The sequence below is a fragment of the Liolophura sinensis genome, chromosome 12 (assembly GCF_032854445.1).
Source record: "Liolophura sinensis isolate JHLJ2023 chromosome 12, CUHK_Ljap_v2, whole genome shotgun sequence".
In the NCBI taxonomy this organism is placed as follows: Eukaryota; Metazoa; Mollusca; class Polyplacophora; order Chitonida; family Chitonidae; genus Liolophura; species Liolophura sinensis.
Genome location: NC_088306.1, coordinates 20,305,886 through 20,318,396, shown reverse-complemented (window position 1 = coordinate 20,318,396; position 12,511 = coordinate 20,305,886). Strand labels below are relative to the sequence as shown.

At 37.5% G+C, this 12,511-nt stretch overlaps 1 protein-coding gene across 2 annotated transcripts in view; it reads right to left on the bottom strand.

Moving 5' to 3' along the window:
- Positions 1-12,511, bottom strand: part of LOC135479111 (disks large homolog 1-like) — a 137,887-nt gene that overhangs the window by 124,959 nt on the left and 417 nt on the right. The gene's annotated exons all lie outside the window — the stretch shown is intronic.

The window sequence follows — 12,511 nt, the reverse complement described above, 5'->3', positions numbered from 1 at the left end:
CACTGAGGCTCTGTAGGGATTTATCATTTTCACAAGTATAAATCCCACTACTGTGATTCTTCAACCATTTCTCATGTTTGCAAGGCGTTCATTCAGCAAGCATATGCTGAAGGCATTGAGCATCATTCTGTGTTGACTGATAAAACTTTTTGTGAAGCCCTGAAACTGGCCAATTCAACCAACGTTGTTTTGTCTCCAAAATCAACTTAAAAATGTGCATAAAATGCACTAAAAGTTGCTCTTTCATTGGCAAAAAGGTTGAGGAATTAGGGTACATGGGTATGAAATGAGAGTGTCTGGGGCTACTGCTCTCGAGCATGTCTAGGGCTTTATTTGATTTATTTATTTATTTACTTGTTTGGTGATTTACACCTTACTCTAGAATATTTCACTTATGCGACAGCGGCCAGCATTATGCTGGGAGGAAACAGGGCAGAGTCCAGGAGAAACCCTCGACAATCCCCAGGTTGCTGACAGATCTTCCCACATATGGCTGGAGAGGAAGCCAGCATGAGCTAGACTTGAACTCACAGCGACTGTGAGAGGCTTCTGGGCGGGCTTTATTTGGCAACCACATGTACATACATGTATTAAAAGCGAACATGTGCAGGATCCGCTATCAAAGGCTTCTATGTTTTACAATTATAACCATATTTACACAAAAAAAGCTGATATTATTACTTAAACACCATAAAAATACGCACACATTTCAGTATGATCTTGTTATTCATTGACGGCCCAATGCCCCATGGCACGGCGATGCATGACCTGTAAATGAATTTACCACTGTAGTATTTAACTCTGTAGTATTTATCTGAGATTTTCGTACTCCATATTGCTCTTGGTGTGTGACCCATATAAATGTCCCAGCAGAGAATGAGTGGTCAGTGCTAATGGAATGCACTTATCACATGCTAAAGTTAATCATATCAGGGTGCCAAAATCACGCCTGAGGTTTAAACGTTGGTTATTGGTCAGAGACTGACCATTGCGGACACAGGCTGTCCATCAACTGACCGCTAAGGGGGAGGTAAGGAGGTGTTACCAGATGGCCAACCTCTGCCACCTGCCAGCGCAGTATTGATCCAAAGTACCATGGTCAGCAGCCCCTAAGTGCTGGCTGGCTTACCATTACAAGCTACTGGGATATTGGCTGCTCTGAACATGGATATGGCTGCAGTGTTACAGTAGAACTACGTTTAGGAAAGCACATTCTGTTTTCTTCACTCTACACACATTTGTATTCCTGAGAAGTCAACAACTGTATACCACATTGCACCTACTATAAATCTTTGACCTTTTCAAGAGCAAACCTTCAATCTTGTCTAACACACTGTTTTTAGCTGAATTTATGCATATGAAAATAATGTTCGAGTCATTAAAGATCTGTGCCTCACAAAAATAGGTGTATTATTTCTCTACACCCAACAGTTCTCTCAGAATGTTCCACCATATTTGTGGCATAGGCAGTTGAAGAATTTTTGTTGTTTTTATTGGCCAACATAAATGCCAGAAACTGGAGGGCTCGGGTAAACCACGGACCCTTGGCAAGACAAACTTTCTAAAAGCTTGCTGGGTCAAGTCAATACATAACACCACAGTATACCTATTACCTAATCTTATTACGTACTCTTTAAGAATGTCCATCACATTATCTGTGAAAATAAAAGCCGCCCATTATTATCTGCATAGTATTCGATTTGTATTTGAAACAACACATCCTAAACTGTTTACTCCTATCTTGGGTTCCACTGCCTGGCAAACCATCTGCCTGTCTGATCCAGCCGGTAGCTCTCCGAATAATGTATGATGATGGCGGAGGGCCACCGGCAGCCCTAAGTACAAGACGGTCCATCCATAGTGACAGTTCTGACACAATGTCACACGGGACTAACCTCTCCCAGACAGACCCCAGGGTGGCGACCTCCACACGGTCAAATACATTGTACATCTCTACATCTAGAGTATAGATCTAAGGTTGATCGAGAGCCCCAAAACCACTGGGGAAGAGTCATGAGCTGTGCATGGGTTTGATGCACTTTGGGGATATTGGAGTCGCATCACCGCTAACCTATAGCTACATATGCACTTGTTTAAACAAGATGACATCACACTGTGAAATCTAAGAAAGGTGAATATTACATTGGTTGGAAACACATTTGTAAAAGTCGGAAACACATTCTTAAAGCTGAAACAAAGGCACTGCATCGGAGTCAAACCAGTTTCTCATAAGTATTTAACCTACATGTATATATATACTGTAATTCTTCAACCTTTTCCCATGTTTGCAAGGTGTATATTTAACCATATTCTGACGGCATTACTCCGTGTAGAATAATAAAATTATAGTTTTTGTGAAGCCCTGAAATTGGCCAATCCAATCAATGCAGTTTGGTCTACCAAATCAAAATAAAAATGGGCATAAACTGCACTAAAAGTTGCTCTTTCACAAGAAAAAATGCGGAGGAATGAGGGTACTCACAATGTTTGTAAAGCAAGAAACACCATATTCAACGTGTCAGCCTGCTTATTAAAATGACTTATTACGCTTTATATGTACATAGTATAGTGTACTTACGTACATATATTAACACGTGACGGACCTTACATTGCAACTTCCAGGAAATTAGTGATTCGGGTTTAAAACTTGACAAAACAATCCTTACAGACCTGGACAATTTCTGTACAGTATATATGTATCTGCATGTACAGAATTGTACAAAATGTACTTTCCCATTTTAATCTTCATAGTGCAGTGTTAGGTCAATGTTAGCCAAGATTAGTAAATAAAATTATCATACATGTACATTCAAACCCTTTTGGGACTAGTTTCACTTTAATATTGCACACTGCATGAATATTGCACAAGAAAAAACAAAGCCTCTACATGCAAGTAGGTGTATTATTCTGTTGGTGTGATGTTTTTTTTTTGACTCAGTAACAGAGTGCTACCAAGCTGATGACTGATATTTTGTTATTTAAGAGGCATAAATGTGTTATGCTGAATAAATAAAAGTCAAATTTCTGATTATCTTCATGTTAAATGTTTTACTTTGAAAAGCTTTCAGCCCTCTTGCCCAGGCCTTTCCCAAGTGAATAAGAATGTGTTAAGGCAGAAAAATGAATAATACAGAAGGAAAATGAACCAATGAGAACACCTTGTCATGTCCCCGTAACATAATCTACTGTGGACCAGTCATAACAAAATGACATGACAATGCAGCCATGGCGAGGGCAGTGGGACACGCAAGCCTGCATGTAATTCACTAATGACAATTATAAGCGAAGTGACATTGTCAATACTCTGGTGAGTCTCGTTCGATGTACCTTTTATCAGTGCTACGCTAAACCTGTTTTGTGTTCGTTCTGCTTTGATTTATCTAGCGTGAGGTCAGAACCATGAATATTCAGTATGGTTAGACACCTGAAAATTTACCAGGTGTCATGCAACATAAAGGGATTAATGTTGCATGACACCTGGTAACAGAAATGTTCACACTTAGTGTTCAGCCATGCAGCTGCCGTAAACACCATGAAAATACATGTAGGTGAATAACAATCCCCATGAAAATATGGGGATTACATGTGCAAAAACCATGAAAAATATGGGGATTACATGTATAAACACCATGAAAATATGGGGATTATATGTATAAACACCATGGAAAATGAATAATGATTGCAAACACCATGAAAACACTGGAATTGCAAACACAATGAAAAAATGACAATAACAAACATTGTAAACATATGAGAATAATAATCCCCATGAAAATATGGGGATTAAAAATACTATGAAAATATGCATATGTTAATGTTTGACAGAAAAATCTATGTAAATATAAACTGGATTCAGAAAATTACACAGTGCTCTAAATTATAAGTCAAGTAAGTATACGCTACATGCTTAAAATTTACTTATTTATTTGATTGGTGTTTTACGCCATACTCAAGAATATTTCGCTTATACGACGGCGGCCAACACCAAATGCTTAAAAGATTTAATTCTTAGACAGCACCAATTGGTATTTGTGATAAACAATTAATGAAACTTCACAAGAATCCACAAGGCAGACAAATGAACTGGAATTAAGCAAAATGTGTTACTTGAAAAATAAAAAATTTTTGGGGTGAAATGCATTAGTATATGTGTATATATATATATGTGTACACAAAGAGTGACACTAATCATATCAAACTGAAAGCTAAATTCTAGGTCAAGCAGTCACCAAATAAACAATGTTGCATGAAGTTAACAGCAGACCTAATTCTCAGCTTGATAATTTAAACTGCTACAGCATAGGATTCCACCAGAATCAATACTCTAGTCCACTTATTTGATCAAAAGAATATATCTGATCATATCGCATTCCCATTCTTCAGCACATCAACAAACTCAGCCTTTCTACACACAAAAAACCATCTCTAATCTTGATTTGGTTGCTGATGTTAACAGTTCCCTACCGCATACGCCTGCAGGTTTATTTCTTTAAAATACAACCTACAGTACCACAAAGAGGTCTTCATTATTGCATTGTCTAGAACCAGGATGCATTTTATAATAACAAAGATAATAAGACGAAAAAAATTTAAAAAATGTTACTTTATGAGAATTTCAACAATTAAAGAACATATAAATAACTGATGTATTGTGATTATAATCTGAACAACTTTGATGAAGTAAAAACCGCATCTCTCATTCAAAAATCAATATCAACACACTCAATTTCTTTATGAACTGAAGATGAAGGACAGGTTGGCTAATCTATTTCTCAACTGTCAGTCTGATGACAAAAAGAAAAAAAGTTTATTATATTCTATTAGAATTACACAAGCTCTTTTGGATGATTTTTCTTTGCCTCAAAAAAAAATATACAATTACATATAAACATGACAAATGAGTTTATTTTCAGCAAGGTCAGCACCATCGATTTATAATGATGTAAAACGAAATTGCCTTGAGGTAAAAAGATTATGTGAGCATTAACCGAATAAAGCATTTCAGTTACAACACAAAAATTCAATAAACCAATAAAATATTTTCCCGATAAATTGCGAGGAGCAGGTCGGTATAAGTAAATTAGGCAAAAGCCACATTGATCACCATCTAGCATACAGCACCAGTTCACTGAACACAGGTCGCGACTTAAGAATTGTAGACGTACTTTGTGTAACATAATTACAACCACATCCGTCGTATCATGTTAAGCATAAGCGTAATTCAAGTTTGGAAATCAATCAAATTTTTTGAAAGTCAAATAAGATTAAACCATTCCTGACATTAGGAGAGGCTGTGTTTGCGATTCTCTATGTCTCTTATGATATTCTCTATGTCTCTTTGATATTAAGTACATCTATCCAGGTTACTAGCTCTGAACATTATGCCTATTACCAGAAGTCCATTACCTGGAAATATGCAACTTCCTTATAGCTAGTCTCCACAGCACTTTACACTTTTCTTCCATCTCTAACACATCATGTGGCACATCTGCACAGCCATGTATTTTTCTCTCTCTCTCTATTGCGCAGCAAACGTTTGAGAAACGGCTGATGCATGATAGGTTCCAAGCGCGGGTTGTGTTGAAATAGACTTTAAAAAATTACAACAACAGAAAATTTAGTACAAGGACAACAATGTCTTTGATAATAATTGTTTTATAGTTGCTTGGAAATACAGAAATGGTCAGTGGGTTCTTAACATAGCAAAGCTACAATGATCAGGGAAATCGTAGTTTTTAAAAAACAGAGTTTCGGTTTCAAGGTGTGGCCAGTTCTAGTAGCTGCTGTTTACAATTAGATTTCTCACGATTCAGTTCACAATTTCCACCCAAGAGGTTGGCATATTTCTCCACCACGTGGCGTGAGCTTCTACAGATGACATAAAATGTACTATGCCATGGAGACTAGCTATAGGGAAGTTGTATACTTCTAGGTAATGGACTTCTGATATTACACATATTTAAAACTTCTTACTTTAGAATATCTCCAATGTATAACAAATATTTGTTTTATTTATTTGTTTCATTGTTGTTTACTGTCTTACTAACAAATTTTTCACACCACATTGGTGGAGGGCAGGTGGTCTGTTAGAATGTTAGAGTGCACAAAGAGCATTGTGGGCCACTTGTTATCACTGCGGCCCTACAAGCAGTGAGAACAGGTGCAATCTACAAATTCCCTGTCCAAGGGATTGAACTCGCATCATGTCCTAGTAACTGGAAGTCAAGGATCTCTAACCACCAGATCACAGCCCTTTCCCATATGATAATATATAGACAGTGCTGTAATACAAAATGGCAAGGAGTTCATTCACAAAAGACAAGTCCTCTGAAGGTCACAACTGCCCTTACCCTAGGTCAGGTCACATACCACAGCAGGTAAAAAAAGAAGACGCTGAGCCATTCAATGCCAAACAACCACAAAAATCCCACGTTATTAATACTTTCTCACAAAGTCACTAGAGCGTGTAGGGCATGTGGATACGTGGAAAAGTACAAGCAGTACAGCATAGATGTTGTACATCAGCATGTAAGGCCATGTTTAGATGTTTCTGTGTTTCTTTTCCTCTGCCTTACTACATGTAAGTTCAGAGGCTTTTTTTTTTCAAGTTTTTTTTCCTGTAGCTAACACGTTGCTGTACAAGTCTAGAAATAAGCAGCCAGACAAGGACACTGTCCTCCCCATCAAATAGTATTTTGACTATTTGGTACAAGAAAAAACTGCCATGTAAATAACATTGTAACTATTTTCATAATGCGAATAGCTGGAGGATTTGCAATTATGTCCTGCAACAACTGATAGTTATTTCCAGGCTTAATGTAGAATCCACAAAACTACAGATTTCAAGACCGCTAAATATGTGTAGCAAAATGCTCATGAGTTTCCTGTGCATCTATATAGCTTTACACAAGTGTTAGGGACAAGAAACACAACATTAATTGAATGTGGCCATTTGCAGACAATGACCAACGGTAATACGCGTTCCAGATAGTCAGAGTCACTTTTGACTTACACATGTATGCATACAATACCAACTCTGTTAACATATAACTCTTCACGTGCATACAGAGTCTGAACATGCACACAAATGTGGTATCGCAATATGTGTTTTACAGTAAGCAACTAATCATTTACTTGGAGCACTGTGATTGCAAATCAATGTTCGTTTTTTACTTTAGTAATTTACTGCCTTTTTTCTCATTGCTATGGTATACAGGGTGTTCCAGAAGTCGCGCACCATCCAGGTTGAGATTGAATCCTTGAGCTACAGAGTGGTGCGTTGCCCCATCTCTTCCACACATAAAAACCAATTCAACTCTTTCTTGTACTGTTAGTTTATTAGCCATAATTAACTCTAAAAGAGAGAAAAAAAATTTAAAATCAGTATTAAATCTGAAACATAGAATAAAAAAGAAAATCAGGATGGTGCACGACTTCTGGGACGCCCTTTACATGTGCAAATATATAGGCTGCCCTAATCCACAAAAGCATAATACTTCAATAAACTTTGAAGTTCAGAACGAGAACAAAATGATCACTACTGATTCGTATCACTTAACAGGAAAATCCCCAGTACACAATTCATTATTTCTAGATTTAGAAAATGCAAAAATTCTCAATTTAGTGTCACATTCAATTTTCGTTTTTTCACAAACAATTTAACATCGAATCAAACATGTAAAGCTGCATCAGACAGAATTTAAGCAGCAAGTATCCGGGTTTGAACTCATTTCTTTTTTATTCATTTTTTTTCAAAACCCATTCATTACCTCCTCAAGACGGTTTACACTATGCAGGTCATGTGCCTTCCCGTATCAACTAGATCTAAAACAATAATCAGATCGCATCAGCAGCAGAACTGGAGGCGCTGAGCTGCCCAATGTGCACCTGCTAGTGCTCATCAGCGTCTGCGACCTGAGTTTTACCACATGTAGATATCATTCAAAACGGGTAAATACTCCCTTTATCAATCTGACATCAATTACAGCCTCTGAATTATTGAAAAAGCCATCCAAAGTCTTCATCCTCAAAGCAGTGACTATAAGCCGAATCTTAGTTTCAGGAGTCTCACAAGTTCACGCAGGTTTAGAAGATACACAGGAGGGGATGTGGGTGTGTGTATGGGAGGTGTCACAAAGAAATGTGGCAAAAAGGCATAATTTTCAACAAAATCTCACCTTTATAAAGTCATGCTGATTCAGCTTATTGTACTTAACTCCTTTACCACTGTTGCCACTTTACGGGATGAAGTTTATTTCTCTGATTGGTGTTTTACGCCGTACTAAGAATATTTCACTTATACTGCCACAGCCAGCATTATGGTGGGAGGAAAGCGAGCAGAGCTCGGCGAAAACCTACAACCACCTGCAGGTTGCTGGAAGGCCTTCCCATGTTTGACTGGAGAGGAAGCCAGCATGAGCTGGACTTGAACTCACAGTTTCCACATTTGTGAGAGGCTCCTATGTCATTATGCGGTGCAGGTGTGCTAATTATGCGGTGCAGGTGTGCTAATTCCCCCTGCCATGGAGGCCCCCTGTAGAGTATCCCTATGCGATCATGAACGGTATTCTGAGAGTGAAGCTGCTTTTTTTTTGTTTTTTTTTTAGCACAGTAGCTCTCCATGCATGAAGTTGCTGCCTTATAGCACAGTAGAATGCCATGTTTACAGTTTAATGATGTTTTTTGAACCAAACAGGTTATAAGATAACGAATAAAAGTAAATAAATAAACTACAAAAAAAAACCCCATAATTTTGAAAGTTCATTACCTGTTTAATGACTTAGAGGATAAAGAAAAAAATCTTACATATACCAGAAACTGCGCTGTCACAAATTTGTAACCCCTACTGGTGTCCAATTTATCTTGAGCTGGTTTTCCACAAAAGGTTTGTTTAAGGTCACATAAATATGTTAGCTAACTTGTTGTGTCTATGAAACTCATTCAATCACCAATCTACACAGAATAAATGCTCTCAAACTGTGACAAAGCCTATGTACATGCAAACATATGTCAAATGTTGCCGACATGTACAAAAAAATCCCTCTAAAGGTTGTAGAGTCAGCTTGGTCAAGGATCCCAGGTAAACAAGCCATACACACAGATACCGATCAATTATACATGAATACAGATCCAATACACTAGAGCATTAAATCATAGGGCAAATAGCTTATGTTTCTTGTCATCTTGTGATGAGCGCATCAGATAATATGTAAATATGCGCCATCTCTGACAATAATACTGGCACCAGTAAGCAACAGCCTTGTGGCATGTGTACATACATGTATGTCTAAACAGATCTGTGTTCGTCTGTAAGCGAAAATCAGCACACCTGTGGTACTAACTGTAACAGCTGTTTATTTACTAATGTATACTTTAAAGGTTATAACAAATGAACCTGGTAAGAGTAGGAGCAAAACTTTCATCTACTATACAGAATTGTGTCATGCTTGATTTGAGAGGCTGTATTTTCTCATGAGGCAGACGCGGAGTTTTAAGACATGCTAAAATGTATTTAGTTTTTTGATTGGAGCTCAAGCTGTGTACTCATCATCATACCTTCCTAACAAACCTCAAAACACCTTTCTAAGAACAACAGAACTCTCAGAATCATGCAAAATGAGTAACTGAATCATGGACATCAATTAAGGTTATTTACAGTACTTATCTCACTCTTCTAGCAGGTCACTCTTTCTAAGCAAGAAGGATCTGTGTTGTCTACTTCAAGATGTACATGTATGTAATCAAAAAAAATGCTAAATGTTGCAAAATGTTAAAACTACCTTAAGAAAACACCAAAAATATTTACAATGCAAAAGCTGTAGCATTTCAAATACAAGCCAAGTCACACAACCTAATTCTTAAACCTTTTCAACCACCTGTGCAACCAATATTTTGAAACATTCTGGGAGTGGGAGGGCAATGAGTGTAGAAAAGTAATTTCCACAGTTTTATGAAGCTTGCACCTTGGGTGACACAAACAAATCATTTTCTGTGTCCTTTTCATAATAACTGAATGCATAACTTCCGCTGAAAAAATTGCTAAAGTGGTTGAAAAGGTTGAAGATTTAGTGTACGCTTGAGCCCTCATCTCCAATGGAACACGGTGGGCACTCTAACATCACAAATAATTCAGTACAATGTCCTCTGGATCATCCTAAAAAAAAAAAAAAAGGCATTTCCCTAAAGTTTTTATTGGGAATATCAATCTGATAGTGTTGTTTTTTCTACCACAATGTTCATTTTTTTCAATCCCAATATTTATTTTACGGAAAATTAAGTAAGAATTCACTACCAAACAACCAACCCAATTTTTCTTCTAACAGGGTCAGGCCCAACAAAGATTTTTTTTTAAGAATTACTAAAATACAGGTATGTTCAAATACATTTAAATGTAACATCACAGGCACATGACGTCATTCATTCATGTTTGGCATCTACACTAAAAACACTTTTTTATTCTAACTTTTGGGGGGGGAAAGTCAATAATTTAGACAATGTTGTGAGTGCAGTTGTATAGTTTTCAGAATTAAAGCTTCATTCTAGACTTTTTTTTCTCCTCAAATAAATTCAAGCTATGCCTATCCATACATTTTACTGTTATTTAATGCCATACTCAAGGTTTTCCATTTGCAGTATGGTTAATGAGGTAAACCACAGACCTTTGGCATACAAGGCCTTACTTCATGTAAGATCACATAAGCAAGCCATGCCAACCACTGCCACAGCCATAAGAATAATGCAGTATGGAAATGACAATCACCTTTGTACTTTTATTTATTTATTTGTGTTTTTCACTTATATGATGGCGGCGAGTATTATGGTGGGGGGACACTGGGCACAGCTCTGTGGAAACCCACGGCCATCCGCAGGTTGCTGTAGACCTTTCCACGTACGGCTGGAGAGGAAGCCAGCATAAGCTGGACTTGAACTCACAGCAATCGCATTGGTGGGAGGCTCCTGGATCATTGTGCCGGCATGCTAACCCCCTTAGTCGCTTTTTCATATGCGGAAAGGTTGAATATTAGAGTAACTACATTTACATACACTTGAAGATTGAAAAAACATGTGAATGTTTATATCTCAAATAGGCCAGCCCTATTTCCCTAAAGTGTACGAAATAACGACCATAATATAGAAAACATGTCTAAGTATCTCCACACATGCATGTACACGTTGTAGGCAATCTGACCTACTTGTCCCATAAAACATGATATCCAGCTTCAACAGTGGTTATCCTCATTTGTATTCATATCATGCAGGACAAACAAAAAAAAAGGCACCCAGAAAACATGTACTTTGAGTGTCAGACTGGGAACAGGAAACATTGCACCACATCAAGTATTTGACAATCCTCCTAATGCAAGGCTGCAGTGGATCCTGCAGGAAAGGGCTTTGAACACTTGACCTCACTGTCAGATGGAAAACTTTTGCCATAAGCTGAGCAAATCTATACCAACCAGCCTATAACAGCTGTTGTCAAATTTGATGAAATTTCCATAAAGACATATATTCACAACAGGTCTTACACTGTTTAATTGTTAGCATAATGAAAGCGGTCACTTGATTAGATCATTCAAATTTACATATACAAGTCACTCTTATAGCCACAAGAATACAATCACACTATGCATACCCATATACACGTACAATGGACTATCGGCTTTTTCATATACTCATCATCTTTCTAATAAAACTGGTCTCTTTCCTTTACAAAAAAAACACAAACAGGGTGATTACTTTCAACTTTTTAGATATTCTAATTACATAGAATAGGCTGTTTGGATTTGTTTGAAGCACTCATTAATTTCTTATGTATATTTTATATAGTATACACTGTACTTTGTTCTGCAACTTTTTAAATTTCCATCGGAAACTTGTTTAAATACCCATTCAATGAGAGATCCTTAATTGCCATAACCTTACAATTTACGGGCCCTAAACAATGCCATTAATCTCGCAGTATACATGTAACAGTTACCTACCACTATACATATATGTAGTTCTGTTCTGAAATGATTTTTATGGAGTTACATAAACCAATAAACTTAGTCTTGTAAATCATCAAGCACAAAATGCCTAAGAATGCTGTGGGGTGAGGTCCTACTAAATGCAGTGCATATTGCATAGATATTTTAATCACCGGAGCTCAAACAATTCACAAATCAGCAGGTGTTTATTTCTCTTTCATCAATGAGTCAATTCTACTTCTGGTTTCCGTTTCTGCATTATGCATAGACAGTTTGCAATGGTAAGTTTGTGTATATTGAATCTGCCCATTGTATGCCCTTACCAGCCAATGGTCTCTGCCCTTACCAGCCAAGGGCCTCTGCCCAGATTATGACACCTCTATCAATGGACACCCAGTGGGAAATACACAAACTTACCTCAAAGATGGCTGCCATTGCAAACCAGCTAGGGAGGTCAAGCTCAACAGCACAGAGTGTGTAACATGTACGCAGTCAGCAAGTCGCTATAATGGATCACACCAGGGTGTAAAATCGTAAAACATTAC